The sequence below is a fragment of the Rana temporaria genome, chromosome 2 (genome assembly GCF_905171775.1).
Source record: "Rana temporaria chromosome 2, aRanTem1.1, whole genome shotgun sequence".
Classification (NCBI taxonomy): Eukaryota; Metazoa; Chordata; class Amphibia; order Anura; family Ranidae; genus Rana; species Rana temporaria.
Window position 1 is genome coordinate 340,647,805 of NC_053490.1, and position 23,087 is coordinate 340,670,891.

General features: G+C 47.5%; 1 protein-coding gene across 3 annotated transcripts in view; it reads right to left on the bottom strand.

The window, feature by feature from the left end:
- Window positions 1-16,424, bottom strand: part of LOC120928428 (C4b-binding protein alpha chain-like) — a 262,555-nt gene extending 246,131 nt beyond the window's left edge. For 2 of the 3 annotated variants that reach the window (XM_040339534.1, XM_040339533.1), the window contains exon 1: window positions 16,278-16,423. The gene's annotated coding sequence lies outside the window, so the exon portion shown is untranslated. Of the gene's footprint in view, window positions 1-16,277 lie in introns of all 3 variants that reach the window. The other variant, XM_040339532.1, reaches the window with a different exon arrangement.
- Window positions 16,425-23,087: the final 6,663 nt, after the last annotated feature.

Sequence of the window (23,087 nt, forward strand, 5' to 3'; positions counted from 1 at the left end):
TAGATTTGCCGTCATAAATTTTTAAAAAGTTATATTTACATTGTCTTGTAAGATCAAGATTCATAAGTAAATCAGTTTAACATCAGACATTAGCTATTTATGAGTAGATATCGTTGTCAGGCAATGTTGTGTTTTTTGTTGATATATCCCAAGATGGGAGTGACGAAGCCAACACTGGGACTGCATTGTAATTGGCCGAAATTTGAGTCGATCATTATTTTCTGTCTTTCCGTTCCCAGTGTCTCGTTACTGCGCTGTAATTGGCTACAGCATCCGTCCATTAGCATCGGCTACTTCCGGTTTTTAAACTGACCGCAAACGTGCTGTAATTGGCTAGAATGCGTGTCAATCAAGCCGAACAACTTCCGGTTGTTCCCAATAAATAAACGTGACCCCAGTGACCAGGCACACGCCCCCCTGAAGACGTTTACACGAAACGATCGTCGGCGGCGAGCCTGGTCACGTTATTTTACCTACCTCCCATCATCTGACCCTTGTGAGCTGACGAGGCGATAGGAGACACACGCCACATGCAAATTGAGGCTGCTATCTCCTCTATCTCAAGGCCCGCAGACCCAGTGCCGGGGGATGGGCACTTTAATGTAAGTGGCCACTTGGCCCATGTTTTGTTTACTTTTTTAAAATAAAACCGGTTGCACTATGGAGGTTTTGTATTTCATTTATGAGACTACTGGGAGAAGATTTGCCTGTATCTAACCATTGGAGGACGCAATACATGTTTGCAGACATTAACAACTGCACAAGCGTTTTTGACTCTCTTTTTAGTTAAAGGGGTCAAGTCGCTTTGGTAAGCGCATTTAATATTTACACTTTTGGGTGTCGTCTTGCGGAATTGGTGGAAGGACTTTGAAGCACTGTCGTTCATGAGAAGATTGCATGTTTACTTTTCTGGACTTTTGCAAAGATTCACTTTTTTATTTATCAGTGGTTCACTATTATCATTGAAATATATGGACAATATCAATTATCACTAAAAAAGTAATTTTTTCTTGATTCTTTGTCTTGGGAGCACATCACTCTTGGAATAGAGGCTCTCTTGTGGATCTTATTTCTTTCACTATTGACCTACGGGTCTTCTGATATCACATGTATATATTGTTTATTTTTATAGACATCACATAAGATTGTAATTGCTATCACTTTATTATATATATATTTTTTGTCATTTTGTTTAAACACAAAATTTGTCTTATCAGCGCCCCCTACATACCACACACAAGCTCCTCCTTGGTAAATTAAGTAAATCACTAGTATGGCATAGTCTGATTGTACTCGGACAGAACCAACCTGCCACCTGAATGTTCAGGCCCCTAAGCCAGATGCTCCATCGGTAGCTCTAGCTGACAGATAAGGCTCCATTGGAGCTTGACTACTTCCCCTGGAACATGTCTCTTCCTGACCTGGCAAACCCTTTTAGTTAAGAATCATCAAGAGGAATTCCAGCATATCTCTGGGACCGGGTTCTTTGGATAATGCTAGGTCAAGATCCACTCTTTCTAGGCCGACAAAATACTGTTCATAACAGCCCTGAATAAAAGTTAGTATAGGGAACTGTCTTGAATGAAGCCAGCATCTTCCCTAGTGCCTTAATCAAAAGGCCAAATGTAAGGAACTGTTCCTTGCCATGACCACATAGACCAGTTTTCTTATAGCGATGGTCTTGTCTGAGGCCAAAAAACTCTCCTTTTTGGACTGTGCCAAACATACCCAGCTTCTTGTCAAATGAAAGAATGTATCTTTAGACTGGAATCCCAACCCAGGAGTTCCAGATACTTGACCATGCTGGACTTCCTTAGGTCCAGCCATGCTACTGACTGACCCATCAGCAGGAGTTTGCTTCGGTATGCCATTAATGCTATACCCTGGGCCTACAGACCTGCTTGAGGCGGGCCCTAGCACCCTGAAAACTCAGACACAGAGGCTAACCCCAAAGGGCAAGACCACCAACTGGAGATAGTGCTGTTCCCCTGCGAAACGCAGACAACATCTGCAGACCCAAGTAAATAAACACATATGCAACTGGCTCCCCATATGTGTATGTGGCAAGTGTTAAAGCCATATGCCTCAATGGAAGTGTGTGTACATGGCAGCGTGTGTTCCTGGAAGCATGAATTCATATAAATATGTTTTAAGCAAAACATGCATATAGCATGTGTGCTCTGGAACAAGCATCTTGCAAGCAAGCATGCGCTATAAACGTGTTATGCAACAATGTGCAACATGAACCCATGCAGACATGTATTTCTATGCAAACACAAGGAATTCTGTATTGCTTAATTAGGCCGCCATGTGCAACTTTAAAGTAATCATGCATCCTTATGCGATTCAGCATCTTCCATGCGATTAACATCTTATGCATTTAAAGCACTACTGTGCGGACAAGAACCCTTGTGTGACCAAGGACTCTTGTGTGACCAAGCACCCCTGTGCGATCCAGCATCCTTATGCACTCAAGCATCTTAATGCGACTTTAGGCATTTCTGTGAAACAAGCCTCTCTATGTGATCAAGTATCCTTGGGTAATCCAGGACGCTGTTGATCCGACAACCATGTGTGATCCAGCTTATTTTTGCATTCAAGCATCTTTAAGCGATCTTTAGGCATTCTTGTAGAAACAAGCCTCTCTGTGCGACCAAAATATCCTTGAGTAATCAAGGACTTGGGTGATCGGGTAATCATGTGTGATTCAGCATTTTTATGCCTTCAGGCCTCTTTATGCGATTCTAGGCATATCTGTGGAAACAAGCCTCTTTGTGTGACCAAATATCCTTGGGGAATCAAGGACTTGGGTGATCAGGTAATCATGTGCGATTCCAACATTTTTATGCATACAAGCATCTTTATGCAAACTTAGGCACTTCTGTGGAAACAAGCCTCTCTGTGTGACCAAATATCTTTGGGTAATCCAGGACGCGGATGATCAGGTAACCATGTGTGATCCAGCATCTTTTTTGCATCCAAGCAACTTTATGCGATTTTAGGCATTTCTGTGGAAACAAACCTCTTCTGTGTGACCAAACATCCTTGGGTAATCAAGGATTTGGGTGATCAGGTGACCATGTGTGATCCAGCATATTTATGCATACAAACGTCTTTATGCGATTTTAGGCCTTTCTGTGGAAACAAGTCTCTCTGTGTGACCAAATATCCTTGGGTAATCCAGGACTTGAGTGATCAGGTAACTAGCATCTTTATGCACTCAAGCATTTCTATGCAACTCTAACAAACATGCAACACCATACAGACAGAAACATATATCCTTATGCGATCCACAATAAAACATGCTCTGTTACTTGTTTTTATCCCACATGCATTCCAAACTGATGTATCTTATGCAACATGCGGACTGGTATAGAGGAAGTTATTCTCTGTAGATGTGCGTTTCCTCAATTAAGAGACGTTAGCAATGTGTACCAGCAACTGTGCATCCCTCAGATGTGCATTTGGTTAGCCTAAAGCCGACACCAGGCTGAGGACCATATGGAGGTCTTACTAGCCACCTATAGGAAAACCTCTCTTTACACTCCAAGGAGAAGATAGAGGCTTTGGCCGAGTAGGCAGAGGGAAGTTATATGCAGCATGAATCTCTGAAAAGACTGCTGGTGCAATCAGAACCTGTAGGGCTTTTAAAAGCTTCTCCTCGTTAGGCTGCAGCTCCTGTCCTCTGACAGTGAACCTTCATCCCCAGCTCTTCTAATCCCTTCGTTTAAGGATTAAAGCAGGAAAAGGGACACACCCTGCTTTTTTTTTTTTTTTTTTTGCTTCTTGTGAGGATGCTGCGAACATAGCAGTTAACCTCTTGTAGAACAACAAATGCGATGCAAAAAACAAAACACATGCAGAGTGGCTGCAATGTTGGGGGAGACTGCAGTGCCTGACAGGTCTGATGGCTCAATCTGTGAGCTGTTTAAGTCTCTACAGGGGAGAATAAGGGGCCACCAGGTTCATGTGGCGATTCCTTTTTATATTCCTACCCCTGACCTTATTCAATGGGGAGACAAAAGTCCTAAGCTAAAAGCAGAGGAACTTAACCCAGATGCATCTACAGCTGAACTTAGTCTGGCAGCAACAATGCCTGCTAATCTGCACAGCTAGATGCGGAGTAGGCGTCTTAGATGAATCTGTATCCAACTCACACAAGGTGCTTACATTTGTGTCCCCCTAGCTTTACAGAGCTCTGACGTCTGGGCCTTTTTTGAAGAGCCCTCTCTGCGACTGCACTGAGCCGGTGAGCACGTGCGACATGGTAGAGCCTGAAGCTGAGGAAGTGGGATGCACAATAGACCAGCTAACACTTAAGCTTCCGCCTTTGGAAAGCATGGTAAGCAAAAACATCAGGCATGTCTTTTACTGCCCATAGTAGTGGAAAAACAGATAAGACTTGCAGCTACTCGTGGAAGACAATCCTTTGCATAGGATTAAGGCAGTGTTTCTCAACTCCAGTCCTCAGGCCCCCCCAACAGGTCAGGTTTTCAGGATTTCCATTATTTTGCACAGGTGATTTGATCAGTTTCACTGCCTTAGTAATCACCACAGCCTTTTCATCTGAGGGAAATCCTGAAAACCTGACCTGTTGGGGGGGCCCGAGGACTGGAATTGAGAAACATTGGATTAAGGGCATTTTTTTTTTTTTTTTTTTTTTTTTTTTTTTATGTACCAGCCCCTTCAAGGGGAGATATATGGGTACTACAGCCATCCTGTCTGAACAGACATAGTGGCCCAGGCTACATGCCGGCTAGGGGAGATATATGGGTGCCCTGAGCCATCCCGTCTCAGAAGACATCGTGGTTTACATTGCCCATGCATAGAAACATAATATAGGCGAGACCCATAGTCCCCTACAGAAGACCTACTGTCAAACCAAGTCCCGTAGGTCCCTCTCTTACCTTTCCACGCTGCAGGGTATTGCCAAGCAAGAGGCCCAATCTTCCCCCTTCACCGTGGGTATAGTCCTAGACCTTCAGGGACCGGGGTCCATGGCAGGAACACCACACCCCTGGACCTATATAGCACCCTGGCAGCAGAAAAACATTTGGTCCTTAGAAGGCACAAAGTTCTGGAACCCAGGATCCAGCCCTCCGAAGAGAGGCATTATAGGCTAAACCTCGTTCTTCGTACCGAGGCCCGGGTACCGTCCACTTTGGCTATGAAGCACCTTGGACGGATCCGGATTTATGGAGGCTTTTTACATCCAGAATGGATCCCTCCAGTGGAGCTCCTAAGAGCACATGTTAACCCGTGACCAACACCTTAGACACTGATGAAAAAACTGAGGTACTCCCAGTAGGGGAGGGGTTATATAGGGAGGGAACTTCCTGTTTAATTGATTACACCAGTGTCCATCACCTGAAGGTAGACTCTATAACCCACATGTAATGGCTATGCGGCTCTGTGTCCCGTGATGTACGATAAAGAAACAAGGACGAGCGTGTCCAACGGCCACGTGCTGATGAGGATGCACCGTGTCCACGACCAGCACTGTTGCCTCTAGACGCAGAGCCTGCTTGCCCTCTCTGCCTCTCCTTGTTGTCCTTCCAGACATACTAATGGCCTGCAGAGGACAAAGGCAGTACACACACACACACACACACACCTCGTAGCTTTAGGTGCAAACTACAGAGGACATGGCCAGTACACCACGTGAGAATACTGCAGCTAGCACAATCAACTGCCTGCCAGTAAATTAGGAATAGCTGATCTAGCTAAACTATACAGTGTATAAATATATCTACAACACCTGGGATAGAGATAGATAGATAAAAAAATTGGGAAAGATCCGCGCTTAGGATAAATGTAATAGAGCTGCTGCCTCCCTATAAGGTCTCAAGAGAGACCGGATAGAATAATAAGCAAAGAGTAGGATAATGGCGCTGCTAGAACCAACCAGGGTTGGATAAACTGTAAAATCAGGTCTGTGTTGGGTAACCTGGAATAGGGCTAGGTCCAATGGGATATGGACACCCCGGAATCACACACTGAGAGAAGAGTGTGCAGGTTGCCCCGTTGATGGTACCAATTACTAACTGGCGAGTGAGTGGCTATACTTGGACCTCCAGCCTGGGTTGGTAACCAATTAGCATGTGTAATATACCAGGGAATTGTGAGAAAGTGAAGATGTAGTTGAAGTAAAAAAAATGAATAAAAAAAACGTATAACCAGTAGGTCAGGATCCTGTGCAGGCCAGCAATCTCTGGATTCAATGCGACTAATGTGTACACCACTGTGACTTGGTTCCTAATGTGCCTAGAAGCTGTAAACTATCATATATCTCCCAAATAGTAAAGTGCACTTGGTGTATTCCAAAAATTATAATGGAGTCAACAGATGCAAATAGAACTTACATAAAGTGTAGCAAGGCTAGCTATGTGAAGGCAACTGCCTTCGTTAATTCTCCAATAGTGATAAGCAATAAATATAGTGAAACTGAATATATGAAAAAGTGGTACCAGATATAAGGTCAGGACACTGTTCAGACCAGCAGTGAACTGTTGTTGGCTGCACTTAGATGGGCTGTTCGGCACTCTGCCTACACCCCAATACACCCCCAGCAGTGTCCAGATACTGATATGTGATAGCAGACCAAAATAACATAAGAAACCGTATTCTAGATCACACAAATAACCAGAATAACGGTCTCCAATGGAGGTGGGAAGATATTATTTCCACCTGGGAGTCCTACAATCCACGGGAATAAAAACAAAAAAACTGAGTGAACCCTGAGAGTCCCACTATTCCTGGTGGAGATAATTTAGATCAAAGTTCAAACCACAGATGCAATTCTTGGAAAAAACATGTAACAGTTGCAGATGTGACAAAGTGCCGATCCCTCGCAGACCAATAAGTGACTGTTGTGCTCCCCCACTTAGGTCCCCACTCACCATATGTTGGCACCCCGATGGGGCAAAAGGCGGTTGGTGATGGTACCTTACTCACTCCTGAGCAATGTCTGTGTTGCATGCAGCTTAGTGGAGGTGTAGAAAAAAAGAGGGGTATGTGTCTCGGGTGGCAAGGATGTAAGTGGTCACTCAGAAAAGATCCACATAGCGCGAAATGTTTTTTGGAAATTCCTCCAAAAATTATTTATAACAAAAAAAAACGGAGTTAGGCTTACCGGTAACTCTGTTTCTAGGAGTCTTCCAGGACAGCCTCTGAGACCTTGGGCTCCTCCCTCCGGGACAGGAAACACACACCCCCACTTCTTTAAAGGCGGTCCTCCAGGCCTCCATCTTCAGTTATAAACAAGCACTACCGGAAGGCTCTGAAAGACATAATACACTAACACAACGTTAATTCATACCTCAGATACCTAGGTACATAATCCCGGGTGGGAAACCCCGGCTGTCCTGGAAGACTCCTAGAAACAGAGTTACCGGTAAGCCTAACTCCGGTTTTCTCCACTCGTCTTCCAGGACAGCCTCTGAGATGATAAGCAAGAAAACTCACTTGTTAGGGTGGAGCAACCGCCTGGAGGACCTTCCGTCCAAACGCTTGATCCTTGTCTGACAGCAGGTCTAACCTATAGTGCCTGGCAAATGTAGAGGAAGATGACCATGCCGCTGCCCTGCAAATATCTTCCAGTGATGCTCCGGCTCTCTCTGCCCATGATGCCGAGACTGCCCGGGTCGAGTGTGCCTTAACCGAAGGGGGTTGCTTGCCTTCTGACTGGTAAGCTTCTGTGATAGTCATTGTAAGCCACCTTGCCAAGGATGATTTTGAAGACTTATACCCCTTGCGGGCTCCCACAAAATTAAACAAAAAGGGATTCCGAGTTTCTAAAACCCTTAGTGGCTTCTAAATAATATAGGAGACATCTTTTGACATCCAATAAGTTCCCAAATTCCCCCTCATCACTTTCTGAGGTGGAACTAAAAGTAGGTAATACAATGTCCTGCGTCCTGCGTCCTGTGAAATGTGGACGACACTTTGGGTAAAAAGGAAGGGTCTACTTTAAGGACAACCTTGTCCTCCAAAATTAACAGAAAAGGCTCCTGAATTGACAGGGCCTGCAGATCACTGACCCTCCGGGCCGAAGTAATCGCTATAAAAAAAAACGGTTTTCAAACTTAAGTATTTTACAGAGGATTTCTCCAGGGGTTCAAAGGGGGCTTTGGTAAGTGCCCTAAGGACTAGGGATAGATCCCAGGAAGGGCAAGCACTTACTTTAACTGGCTTAACCCTTGCCAAAGCACCTTCAAAGTGCTGATGGATAAACCCAACTCGACTCCTGCTTGAAGAAAGTCTAGGATTACTGGAATACTGGGCTGCTCGATCCCTTGTTCCGCTTGCCAGGAATTAAATTTCTTCCAGACCTTGCCATATATGGCTCTGGTGACCGGTTTGCGGCATTCTAAGAGCGTTTTTACCACTTTGTCTGAGAACCCATGAGAAATTAACAGCTGTTCCTCAGATACCACGCTGTGAGTCTTAATGTCCCTGCCTGAGGGTGAAGAAGCGGCCCTAGGGAAATTAGATCCTCTCTTGCTGGAAGTGTCAGAGGGAGATCCACCGCCAACCTCTTCAGGAGGGCGAACCATGGCCTCTTGGGCCAGTATGGCGTGACTATTATTAAGTCCGTGGACTCGACCAGAAATTTCTGGAGAACTCTGGCTATCAGTCTTATTGGAGGAAACGCGTACGCCAGCCTGAAACGCCAAGGACTGGCAAAGGCGTCTACCCCCATGGCTCGGTCCCGTGGGTGAATAGAAAAGAATGTCCTGACCTTGTTTTCCTCGGATGCAAAAATATTCCACTTCGGGCTCCCCCCAGTGGGACACTATCTGGTTGAAAACTTCCCCGTTTAGGGACCATTCGTCCTGGCTCACTGGTTGCCGACTTAGGAAATCTGCCAGGGTACTGTGGGAACCCTTTAGGTACACTGCAGACAGGAAAGACAGGTTCACTTCCGCCCAGCTCATTATCCTGTCCGCTATAGCTTGAAGGGGAGGACTTCTTGTGCCCCCCTGCTTGTTTAGATATGCGACTGTAGCCGCGTTGTCCGACCTCACTTGAAGATGACTCCCTGAAATCAAGGGTTGAAAGGACTGTATGGCGTTTAGAACCGCGAGAAGTTCTTTTTGGTTCGAAGACCGTGGTGCATCTGTCGGAGACCAGGAGCCCTGAGCCAAGTTGCTCCCCACCCCAGCGCACTGGCATCCGTAGTCACTACTTTGGCCGTGGGTGGGTTCCAAGGCAACCCTTTCTCCAGATTGTAACGGTTTCGCCACCACCATAAGGCTCTTTTCACTTTGGTCGGAATGTGCATTGGGAAGTCTAGGCTCTCTCTCCTGCCATCCCACTGTCTTAGCATCGTATTTTGTAATAAACGTTGGTGATGCCTGGCCCAAGGCACTGCCAGAAAGCATGCCGACATGAGTCCAAAAATTTTCATAACGTCCCTGACTAGGATAACCTGATTGGTTTGCACCAGAGATACTGCATGCACTACCCTTAGAATCTTCTCCTCCGGAAGAAAGACCTTCATTTCTATCGAGGAAATCCTGTACCCCAAGTACAGGACTTCCTGGGACGGAGTCAGCTGGGACTTGTCCCTGTTGATTAGCCAGCCTAGGGAGCATAGGAGCCTTTGAGATTCCTCTAGGTCCTTTTCCAGTTGGGGACCGGAGGAGGAAATGAAAAGCAGATCGTCCAGGTAGGGTATTACAGTGATCGCTTTTAGCCTTAAGGGTGCCAAGGCCTCGGCTAGCACTTTCGTGAAGATCCTCGGAGAGGAGGATAGGCCGAAGGGTAGAGCCCTGAATTGATAATGGACTACCTCCGAGCCTCTCTGTACTGCTAGCCTCAAAAAATTTTGAGACTCCCGATGTATGGGAATATGGAGATACGCATCCCTGAGGTCTACTGTTGCTATTCCTAGCACCCTGGAAACAAGAAATTTGTTACCGAAAATATAGATTCCATCCGGAATCTCTTGTATCTCAGGAACTTGTTCAGGGGACGGAGATTCAGGATCAACCTGAACTTTCCGGAAGGTTTTCTCACCACAAAAACATGTGAGTAAACCCCCTGACCTTCCTCCTCCCGGGGAACTCTTATCACAACATTCTGGTCTAAAAGGTCCCCTAACAGGAGATTTAAGGCTTGTGCCTTTTCTCGATCCTTCGCCATCCTGGTCAGCACAAACATAGGGGGGGGGGGGGGGGGGGAAAATCGCATCGAATTCCAGCTTGTAGCCGTTCCTGATGATATCTAGGACAAACAGACTTGGCGTGGATAGAATCCACTGTGGAAGGAACTCCCCCAATCTTCCTCCCACAGGGACTGAGGCATCACTGGGGCTTTGGGGTGGATTGAGGAGGATTGAATAGGATATTTCCTCTTCCACGCCCTTTTTGCCCTGCCCAGTGTTTTTTGGGGCGACCATCTCGCTCCTTCGTCCCCTGCTGTTTAAAGCCGCGAAAAAAACGCTTGTTGTCGTATTTTTTCTTTTTCTCAGGGAAGGACTTCTTTCTGTCCTGGGTTCTTTCCAGTGCCTCCTGTAAACCGGGGCCAAACAAGTGGTCACCCGAAAAAGGGAGCCCGCAGAGTTTAAGCTTAGAACCCGAATCTCCTGGCCAGGTCTTGAGCCAAACTGCCCGCCTAGCGGCGTTAACCAAGGCCGCTGACCTAGCAGCCAGTCAGACGGACTCAGCGGAGGCATCCGCTAAAAAACCTACCGCCTTAAATAGTAAGGGGAATGAGCCCAGCAGTTGCTGTCTTGGGGTACCGGCCGAAATATGGCACTGCAGTTGCGTAAGCCAGCATTCAAGATTTCTGGCTACACAGGTAGCGCCAGGGCCGGTTTTAAGGCAATAGACGAGGTATCCCAGGCCCTTTTGAGCAATACGTCTCCCCTCTTATCCATGGGATCCTTTAGAGCTCCTAGATCATCAAAGGCTAAGTCCGTATTTTTGGAAATTTTGGCCAGTGGAGCGTCTAGTTTCGGAATTTTATTCCATGGCTGGGAAGGATCAGTTTCAAACGGGAACCTTCTCTTAAGGCTTCCCGAGAAAAAAAGGCCTTCTTTCTGGGTGTTCCCATTCCAGCAAAATTAAATCCATGAGAGATTTATGTACAGGGAAAACCTTGGCTTTCTGTGCATTAGACCCTAGGTACATCTGGTCATGCTTAGAAAGTATGACTTGCTCCTCGCGAATTTCTAACGTGTCGTAGATCGCTTTTAACAGATCTCCCACGTCTTCTAAGGTCAGCTTATACCTAGAACCCCTGGAGGATTCTTCTCCGTCCTCGGACCCTGAAGCAGAATCTGCCTGGGACGAGGCTGGGCCTGAATGTGTCCACCCACTTTCTGCCCTCTCCCCTCTTTCCCGCTCTTCCTCCTGTGGAGGTCCTTCAGACAAGGAAGGGGTACTGGATGCCCTAGGCAAATGGGAAGGAGTTTGTATTCTATCCATCATTCCTCTGAATGATGAAAAAGTGGACGCTAGTTCATCCCTAACGGAAGAAAGGATTTTACGGCACTCTGTTGCTGAATCATCCTTCACTAGGTCGCTGACACAGTCAGGGCATAATGGCTTCTTCCAAGTAAGACTCATTTTCGCCCCACAAACGGCACATTTCTTCCTGGGAGTCTGCACAGGCGGCACTTTTACCTGAAAATAACAGACCAGGAAGCTAAATTTAGAATATGCCTTTAAACCTAACACCTCTGTGCAGGAAAGGAATATTGTGTGCCTAGCCCTCCACCATAGGTTCCCCACCTTAGGAGAGTAAGTGCCAACCTCCCAGAGTAAGAGAAGCCCTCCTTCACCCTCTTACCTGAGAGGTACCGGAGCCTGCCACGCATGGATCCATGGCCTGACTTGCTTCTTCCATGCTGCGAGGGTACAAACACGGCCTGGCCGATAACACCCTGCTCCGGGCCTGTACTGCATTGCCGCGCCTTTTTTAAAAGGGAGATCGGAACGAATCTCCGCAGCGCTGATCGATGACGCGCATCCGGCGGAAGTCTGTGTCACTTCCGCCCTGCGGAGCGCATACCCCGCCCCTCGGCTTCCGGAAGACCGGAACTTCCGCCTGTGTGAGGAGGAACCTGTTGGCTGGGTCAGCGTCCCCCGCCGCCGCCATCCGCCGATGAAAGGTAGGGGGAACCGGGGTTGGCGCCATCGATGGTCCTGCTCTCTCTGAGCATAGGACGGCAACGAGATTGGCAGCCATGCTCTACCCGAAGTCTGGTCAGAGGGGCGCCAGGCTGAGGAGAAAACATGCCAAGTGCTCAAACCCAGGACAGTCCTGAGACCTGGAGCATTCCCATGTTCCTATGTGCGTGCTCCTCCCGTCCGGTAGGAAACACAATAACTGAAGATGGAGGCCTGGAGGACCGCCTTTAAAGAAGTGGGGGTGTGTGTTTCCTGCCCCGGAGGGAGGAGCCCAAGGTCTCAGAGGCTGTCCTGGAAGACGAGTGGAGAAATATGTATTAAAATCAAGTTGGAGAGAAAACTCCACGGCAGGTCCCAGTGCAGGCTGGGTCCCTCCCAATAAAATAACCATTTAAAAGTCCAAATCAGAAGGATTAATGAACAAACTGAACAATGAGCAAATCGCTAAGCCAGCCGCCTATCCCGTTATGTGCTGCAGTGTACAGCTACCGTCTCCGCCGATGGGGCTCCGCCGTAGGCGTTCGTGTCCGGTGCTAGCAGCTGGGATGTTTGGCATGCGGCGTGTGTACGTACGAACGTGCTTGCGTAGCGGTCATCTGACGCGTTTCGTCATGTGACTTTCTCAAAGGTGATAAAAGCACCGTACGTACGTACGTACGTAGCAATCTTATACACGGCGGCAGATGGGTCCCGCCTCCTAATGGAAATATGTGTAATTCCAATTGGGCGTACCAATTCCAGCATACAGGGTGACCATCCCTCCGTTAACCCTTGGGACTGCCAATTAATAGGTTGTGGACAAACATATGCCGCCCTCTAAGATAATACAACAAATGGCTTACATTGTAAAAATAACATAATTTCAGAATGGATACCTAAGCTGGGGACTCTATGGTTGTATACTCCATTGTAAATAACATGTAGTCATCGAAATTGGATTATACTAATTGAAAGATCAACATAAATGTAACAGACTAGTGTAGAAGCCAAGAGGCTAGACATAGCCTAGGGGCCATAGCTGTGGGATGAAAAAAGCTGTTTATGGGCCTGGTGCGCAGCACTAAGGAACCCACAGCGATCATTGTGCCCTTAATGGATGGATACTGAAAGAGAGTAATTTGTAATAGTGAGAGATGCTCGTATCCCACATCTATGATCATGTGATGATGTGGTAGGGTGAACAGGTGGTGTGCAATAATATGCATTGATAACGAATCATGCCTGTGTGACGTTGTATCTGTGTATTATTGCATATGACGTGGATTCTTATTCAGGACCCTAAAAGGTCATATAAGCGGTGATCCCTCGGTTGTGAGTGGAGGGAAAATATTTTTTTAAAAGACTGTACCGCAAGGCTGGATAATAATCTGTGATCGTGCACTAAGTGCAATCAAATCCCCATAGACATAAGGGATTGTGAGAAAATGAAGAGAAGTGAAAAAATAATAATAGTAAAAGGATTGTAAAATTATATATATATGTACATATAGCGTGAACTTTGCTGCATATATAGGTGTTCTTGCAGCTGTGAAGAGATATTGGAATAATAGTATATCATGTGAAATTTGCTCAGGACCCTGGAAGGGTCTTATATGCAGGTGGAAATAATATCTTCCCACCTCCATTGGAGATCATTTATTCTGGTTATTTGTGTGATCTAGAATACGGTTTCTTATGTTATTTTGGTCTGCTATCACATATCAGTATCTGGACACTGCTGGGGGTGTATTGGGCTGTTTGGCACTCTGCCTACACCCCATCTAAGTGCAGCCAGTTCACTGCTGGTCTGCACAGTGTCCTGACCTTATAACTGGTACCACCTTTTCATATATTCAGTTTCACTATATTTATTGCTTATCACTATTGGAGAATTAACAAAGGCAGTTGCCTTCACATAGCTAGCCTTGCTACACTTTATGTAAGTTCTATTTGCATCTGTTGACTCCATTATAATTTTTGGAATACACCAAGTGCACTTTACTATTTGGGAGATATATGATAGTTTACAGCTTCTAGGCACATTAGGAACCAAGTCACAGTGGTGTACACATTAGTCACATTGAATCCAGCGATTGCTGGCCTGCACAGGATCCTGACCTACTGGTTATACGTTTTTTTATTCATTATTTTTACTTCAACTACATCTTCACTTTCTCACAATTCCCTGGTATATTACACATGCTAATTGGTTACCAACCCAGGCTGGAGGTCCAAGTATAGCCACTCACTCGCCAGTTAGTAATTGGTACCATCAACGGGGCAACCTACACACACTCTTACTTCTCTCAGTGTGTGATTCCGGGGTGTCCATATCCCAGGTTACTCAACACAGACCTGATTTTATAGTTTATCCAACCCTGGTTGGTTCTAGCAGCGCCATTATCCCACTCTTTGCTTGTATGCATGCATGCATGCATGCATGCATGTATGCATGTATGTATGTTCTCTCTCGACCTGCAGGCAGCATTATATAGTGTGGGGCGTGTACTAAACCCCCTGAGCCATAATTGGCCAAAGCCACCCTGGCTTTGGCCAATTATGGCTCTCCGTTTTTTGCGCGCTGTGATTGGCCAAGCCAGTGGGTCATAGTGCATGCTTGGCCAATCATTAGCCAGCAATGCACTGCGATGCCGCAGTGAATTATGGGCGATGACGCGCCACTCGAATTTGGCGCGAACGGCCCGTAACGTTCGTATTTCGACGAACGGTCGAACATACGGGCCCGGATTCAGAAAGAAGATACGCCGTCGTATCTCTGAGTCCGGCCGTCGTATCTATGTGCCCTAATCATAGAATCAGGTTCCGCATAGATCTCCCTAAGATCCGACAGGTGTAAGTGACTTACACCGTCGGATCTTGGGCTGCAATCTCACGCTGGCCGCTAGGTGGCGCTTCCGTTTGTATACGCGAGGAATATGCAAATGAGGAGTTACACCGATTCAGAAACGAACGACTGCCCGGCGCTTTTTTTTTTACGTCGTTTGCGTTCGGCTTTTTCCGGCGTATAGTTACCCCTGCTATATGCGGCGTATCCTATGTTAAGTATGGCCGTCGTTCCCGCGCCGAGTTTTGCATTTTTTACATTGTTTGCGTAAGTCGTTCGCGAATACGGATGGACGTAATTTACGTTCACGTCGAAACCAATGACATCCTAGCGACGTCATTTAGAGCAATGCACGCTGGGAAATTTTCCGGACGACGCATGCGCAGTTCGTTAGGCGCGGGGACGCGCCTGATTTAAATTTTACACGCCCCCTAGCCGCGGAATTTGAAATCCGCCAGGGGATTTACGATACGGTGCTGCAAATTTACAGGCAAGTGCTTTCTGAATAAAGCACTTGCCTCAAAAACTTGCGGCGGCGTAACGTAAATCAGATAGGATCACGCTCACCTATCTGAATCTGGCCCACGATGTTCAAGTCAAACATGGGTTTGAGCTCATCCCTAATCACCTGCTGCATATTTTGTGCTTATCACATGCACTCTCTTTATACCATATGGACATTTGTGTATTATTTATCATATATTTCCTTTATAGATTTATTCTGCTAGTTTAATCTCTTTGTGCTGCACTGTTCTGTTTTATGATTTCTCTGAGGGATTTTTTTATGAATGTACCTTGAGTGCTGGCTTGCATTTTAGTTTTTTGTATCACATATATCTTTTCAACGCTGAATACTTATTTAAAGGCAAAATAATAAAAACACAGAAAAGCTGATCAGGAAGGTAGAAGTGTGTCTAAACTTCCCAGATAATTCCCTGTACAGTAAACAAAACACAGTGATCGGAGCCGACCCGTCCAGTGATCTCTCTATAAACACAGCAGTTCCTTTCTTTTTTGATGACCATAGCTTTACTGTACACCGGGCAGGTATATGACAGCGCTATTTACACATCCAGGTTTGTTATTTCCCAGGACAACGAACCATTAGAATTACACCAGAAATACACACCCGACCCACACCTGTTGTAGTTCTTCATTATTAGGAGCGGAAACAAGGACTGGGTTATGACGGAGCAGCACAAGGATCGCCACACTATCCGTACCGCAGAAAGATAAAACAAACAGCAGTAAGCGGAGCACCAAGCCCGGCTGATCTATAACATGGTACATATCATCATATGGTAGAAACAACTCACCCGATATTATCCCAGACACTACAGATCGTCTCCTCCGTCCACACAACACACCTGTTCCCGAGCTCCTCTACTCACAGCCACTCCCCTCACATCTCTACGTCACACAACTTCACCAATCAGTGACAACACCTGCTTTCCCTAGATCAACAGCAACTAATAGCCTTCAAGGGTGTGACCAAGGTGTGCTAGGTGAGGGCATTCCCGTCATCGTTTCCAGCTTACCATCATTTCCCCATCTCTATGTCACAATGTCATTTAAGGATAGCTACAGTTCGCATCATTAGCGTTCTCTGTGGCTTTTTAAAGTTGTTGTAAACCCATATATAAAAAAAAAAACCTGCAAGACAAGTGCATAATGAGCTAGTATGCATAGCATACTAGCTCATTATGACCTACTTACCTGAGATCAAAGCCCCCGCAGCGGTCTTTGCCCCCACCCTCCGGGGCGAAGCCCCCAACCCTACTTCCAGGCATCACGGTTCTGGTGCTGTGATTGGCCCGAGCTGCGATGATGTCACTTTAGCGCATGCGCACGGGAGCCGCCGGTAATGGCACACAGACTGAAGCAACGGCACATAGGTACATGCAGGGGACAGGAGATATCCTGGGTAGCTACAGGTAAGCCTTATTATAAGCTCACCAGTAGCATAAAGTGGTCTGTAAGGGTTTACAACCACTTTAAAGAGGAAGTAAACCCTGATGGGGTTTAATTCCTCTATGTCTCCCTGAAAAGGTAAAGCATAATGGGCTACTATGCGTCGCATAGTAGCCCATTATGTGACACTTACCTGCAGGAGAAGCCCGCAATGTCACAGTCTTCCTCCACGGCAGTGAGCATCCATTCTTCACCCCTCTTCTTCCGGGGCCACAAACTCTGGCTCTGTGACTGGCCGGAGTCGCTAGACGTCACTCCCACGCATGCGAGCAGAAGCCGCCCTTAACGCTATAACACCAGCATGACCCCGGCTTGCGTCAGAGGGGGACAGGGTCACGTGACGGGTGGCCCCGCCCTCACTTACATAAGAGATGTCATTGGCTGAAGCCGTGTCATTCCCGGGGTGTCTCCGGTAGAGACAGGTGGATGGACATCTCATCGCTGGATCCTGGACCTGGATAAAGAGGAGATCTTCTCATCGCTGGACCCCAGAGAGGAGATCACCCATCCCAGTATACCGACAGCATTGGAGCGGAGACCGAGAGTGGATTACCACTGCTGGAATTTTTTATTTATTTGTTTTTAATAAAGGACTTTCCCAACAGTGTCTGTGTTTTTTTTTTTTACAATTGTTACACTTTCTATGTGAAATGGTAGGGGCACAATGTACCCCATTACCAATTCACATAGGGGGCCCCCGGGATCTGGGGGTCCCCTTTGTTAAAGGGGTCTTCCAGATTCCAATAAGCCCCCCCACCCGCAGACCCCCACAACCACCGGGCAAAGGTTGTGGGGATGAGGCCCTTGTCACAGACCGCAAAAGCATCCTCCCAATGTTGAGGGCATGTGGCCTGGTATGGTTCAGGAGGGGGGGTGCTCTCACGTCCCCCCCCCCTCTTTTCCTGCGGCCTGCCAGGTTGCATGCTCAGATCAAGGGTCTGGTGTGAATTTTTTGGGGGAACTCCAAGACATTTTTTTTAATTTGACGCGGGGTTCCCCTTAATATCCATACCAGACCTGAAGGCCCCCCCCCCAGGTTTCACTTTTAGCATTATTAAAATCACTGCTCCCGAAAAAACGTCCGTTTTTAAAACTTTTTTTTGCATTGACACATGTTTCCTGGGGCAGGACCCGGGTCCCCAAACACTTTTTAGGACAATAACTTGCATATTAGCCTTTAAAATTAGCACTTTAGATTTCAAACGTTCGAGTCCATAGACTTTAACAGGGTTCTAAAGTTCACACAAACTTTTTGGCTGGGTAAGGTGACTCATTATCCTGGTTGGGCTCTTCTCCCTATATGCAAACTGATAGATGCTGTTATGATATGTTAGGCCCCTATCACATGGGGAAGTCAGACTCCGATTAGATCAGCAGGGGATCTGTTCGCTGATCCCATGCTGATTGGTGCAGAGGGGTGGATGACAGGTATGTGTCCACTCAGTTTATGCAAAGGGGACACAGACCAAGCCTGCTCTGTTCTATGGACCGGGAGGCGTAAACAGACTCCACTGTCCATTTACACCCAACTGCCTTCTGATTCGATCCGTCCTGATGGAGGAGGACTGATCCCCTTCCATTTTTTATATTAGCGGACCAGATCGAATTGGAGAAAGGCGGGTGTAAATGGATACAAGTCCAATTACAACCGCAAGGCTATAGGGGTGAATAGTAAAAACTGACAGGCAGACCTGATCAGACCCTTCATGTGAAAGGAGCTTTCGACAGTCCTGGATTACCAAATAGGAGGAGTAAGCACCAGCCTATAGCCCCCTCCCCGCTGCTTAAGGGCTCCACGACAACAGATAACATTAATATTGACTTGATCTTGGGGCCTTATGTGCATTAAAACAGTGAAAAAAAAAAAAGAAGAAAAACGCAAATCGTGGAAAAAACGCGGCAAGCACCGCAAAAAGCACTGCAGAAACGCTCAAAAGCAATATGCATAGATGTGAATCGAGCCTTATGCCGCGTAAACACGACCGTTTTTAATGTCATGGAAAAAACTACGTATTTCTCGACGTGATTCTTGTCAAGCCTGCCTTGCATACACACGATCGTGAAAAAAAAAAGAGTATAGTGGGCTGTGTCCGTATCCGCTCTGCATATGCAGAGCAGACATGCACCTGCCATCCGCCCGCTCCGTTTATTGTGGCCCGCGACTGATTACCAAGTCGCTTAAGTGGCCCTCGCGCTTCAAAAGGTTGGGCACCCCTAATATAGGCACTTATTTTAATGTTTTACATAGCTTTACCTACAAAAGGGGCCAGCCTGAACTGACCTAGCAGGACTTAAAGTGGTTGTAAACCCACTTTTGCAAGTTACACCTACAGGTAAGCCTAGATTAAGGCTTACCTGTAGTTGTTAGCAATATCTCCTAAACCTGCACGGTTTAGGAGATATTCGCCGAATGACAGGACAGCTGTCTATGCCGAGTTTGACGGCTCCCGCGCGCATGCGCGGAGTGACGTCATTGCCGCTCCGGCCAATCACAGCCCCGGAGCGGCGATACCCGGAAGTAACCTCCGGGAGCGATGGATGCGGCCGGAAGACGGATTCGTGGGCTTCGATCTAAGGTAAGTAATGCATAATGAGCTAGTCATACTAGCTAGTCATACTAGCCCTAACCCTACTAGCCATACTAACCCTAGACTAGCTAGTCATACTAGCTAGTCATACTAGCTCATTATGGCTTTGTCTTGCAGGTTTTTTTTATTTTTTTTATTTTCAGGGTTTACTTCCATTTTAATTTTATGACTATAGTTCCACTTTAAATACACTGACAAATTGAAGCCAAAATTTAGCTTGCACTTCATAAACAGTTACAGCAGTTTTTATATCTTTTGGGACAAAGATTTTACACAAATTAATAAAGGCTGACCATTGTAAGCAACCCTTTCCGTGGCAAATGTTTTTTTCTCATCACTCTAACTGCTACATCTGCAGGATAGCTTGTTCTGTTGAAAAAAAAAACATACTTACTGGCAGAATTTAAAATATAAAAATTCCACTCCTCTAGGATTCAAATGAATCCCAAAACAAAGCAGCTGACACTATGGCCATATTCTCGTAGATTGGCGCATATTTAATCTGGCGTAGCGGATCTCCGATGCGCACCGCCGGCTTAACTTGGCGAGAGCCGGACCATATTCCCGGACCACATGAGTCCTACGCTGCGCTCGCGTAACTTAAATGTGTCGGCGTAAGTAGGCGCAAGTGACGGTAGGAGGGATGTGGGCGTGAAGCATTATAATGATCCGTGACCCCATGCAAATGATGTCCAGACCGAACGGCGCATGCGCCGGACGTGCCCCGCCCTCTGCGCATGCGCACAATGACAATTGGCGTAAATCCCTGCTGAGTTGGGCCGGCCCAGTGTATAAAAGCCTCAGCACATCCGCCCAGCTAGTGCAAAGTGACTCCCTTGGATTTCCTGTTTTTTGGAGTTTACACTTTGCTGCTATGCCAGGCCCAAGGAAAGACCGAAGAAAAAAAAACTTCAGCCATGCTGAGAGGGCAGTTGTTGTCTCAGCAATGGAGCATTTTGATGCCAGGCTCCATGGTGCTGATAGTGGCAGCACGAGCAAAATTAAAAAGGAGGAGATTTTAAAAAGAGTGGCGGCACAGGTCAATGCCCATGGCCATGAGGTGAGGACCCCCCAGGACATAATAAAGAAAATTAATGACCTGCGGGGTATGGTCCGAAATAAAATGGCCACCATTGCCAAACATGCCAGGGGCACTGGAGGTGGGCTACCCTGTCTGATCCGGCTTACAGAGGAGGAGGAAGTGATAGCCCGCTGCCTGCGGAGAGAGCAGGTGGAGGGCCTGGAGGGCCATGACTCCAGTGAGCCGCCCATGAGGACAGGTAAGTGTGTTTTATCTTCTATCTGGTGTGTAGCATGTTTGGGGGGGGGACATGTGACAAGTGTGTGGGACCACCAACATGTGAATTTTTTGTGTCATCCACAGGTGTGCAGGAGGGAGCTGGGCCGTCTACTGCTGGCAGTGTCCGTCCAACACCATCCCCCCAGCAGCCTGCTTCAGTGGCTGACCCCCTGGGAAGCCAACAGGCTTTGTTGGAGGGGAGTGGGCAGTCCTCCGCGCAGGAGGTGGTTGAGGAGGAGATTGCCCATGAGGAGGTGGTGGGCAATGAAGAGGAGGTTGTCCAGAGCGAGCAGGAGGTGTTTTTATTTTTAGAGGAGTCGCATGAGGTGCCCGGACCATCACAACAACACCGCATCTCCAGCCCCTCAGGGTCTTCCAACACCCTCTCCAGCCCCTCCCGTCCCATCCCCCTCATCACCAGCCCCTCAAGGTCCTCCCCCTATTCAAGGGCCCCAGCCACTCCTGTCCCCAGGAAGGCGACCCACAAAACAAGGGGTGTGGCAGGAGTCCTGCAGGAAAAGCTGGCCAGGCAGCAGGACCAGCAGAGCCGCCATATGGGTGACATTGTTGAGGAATTGAGGCGGCTGAATAACAGCCTGTCCTCCTCTGGAGCAGTGCCCGATGCTCTACAGGATGTGGCAGGAAACTCTGCAGCTACAATTACCAGCCTGGGTGAGCTGCATAACACCACAGCCGAACTTGTGGGGGAGGTCAGGTGCCTGCGGAAGGCTGTTCAGGCCCAGAGTGCTTGCCAGGAGGCCCTGCTCACCCGCATAGCAGTGGCTCTAGAGGGCAGACAACCAGCCAGGGAGGTACCTGGGGATGCTCCTCCACCTGGGGATGCTCCTCCACCTGTAGATGCTCCTCTACCCCCAAATGAGGCTCCCCCCAGGCAAGTGAGGGCCAGGAACCTGGGCACCAGGCACAGTCCGCGCCGGGGCCAGTGATATTTTTTTTAAAGATTTGTGCTCTGATTAAGAGTTTATTTTATTATTTATGCTCTTATTAAGAGCTTTCTTATTATTTATGCTCTGATTAAGAGTTTATTTTTTTTTTGGGTGCACAAAGTAGTGCATAGTACAGTGTGAATGGTGTGTGAATGTGGGGGGGTGACACTCCTGCCAGTAAGGGGTGTCACCCTCGGTCGCTGGGGATAAGTTCTCCCCAGGTCTGTGTGAAAGGTGTATGAATGGACAGCAACATCATTGGGGCCTTGACGCGGCGTTGCTGCTCCTTAGTACCGTGCGGTGTACTTCGGTCTAATCCAATGGGATGTGCATGTGGGGTGTGTGTGCTAGGGATCACAGTGGTGTGCATGCGTGCATTCTCATTGTATAATGATTAATGTGTATTTTTAACGTTCAAAGATTCGTTCCACTAGACATCTCCTGATTGCTGATCCCTCAGAAGACGGGGTACCCTCGGTTAAGGGGGTAATGTCTGGTTGTGGGGTCAGGTCATCATGTAGATCAATCTCCAGGCCCTTTCTCACTGCAAAGTTGTGCAGCACGCAACATGCAGCGATGATCTGGCACACAAAGTTTGGGGAATACAGCAGGGTACCCCCAGTCTTATCCAGGCATCGGAAACGGGACTTCAGGAGGCCAAAGGTGCGCTCCACCACTGCACGGGTGCGTATGTGTACAGTATTGTATCTTTCCTCTCCTGGGGTTTGTGGGTTCCGGAATGGGGTCATTAGATGAGGTCCCAGTGCATATGCCGAGTCACCTGGAAGGGAAAAGACAGGAGGATGTTAGTCATGCATGTGCCCCTCGTGATGTCTGCATCATGGGGGGGGACAGTCATACCTGACACCCATGTCACTCACCAACCAGCCAGCTGTCCCCATACACGTTCTCTTCAAATTGTCTTGGGATGTCGATTTGACGGTAGATGAAGCTGTCATGGCTGGATCCTGGGTGTTTGGCACGGACGTGCCATATGAGGCCATGGGCATCCACGATCACCTGCACATTGATGGAATGCCAGTGCTTCCTATTCATATAAATGTGCTGTGTCTCATGGGGGGGCTGTATTGCCACATGGGTGCAATCAATGGCCCCGATGGTGCGTGGGAATCCAGCAATTTCGCAGGACTCACGCATTACCTTCAGCCGCTGGACCTCCTGGGTGGGTCTGATGATGTGGTGGGACATGCGTCTCAGGATTGCGGGGACAACCTGGTGCACACATCTGCTCATGCTGGTTTGTGATATCCCAATCACGTCTCCACTTGTTCTTTGAAAAGAACCAGTGGCCAGGAAATG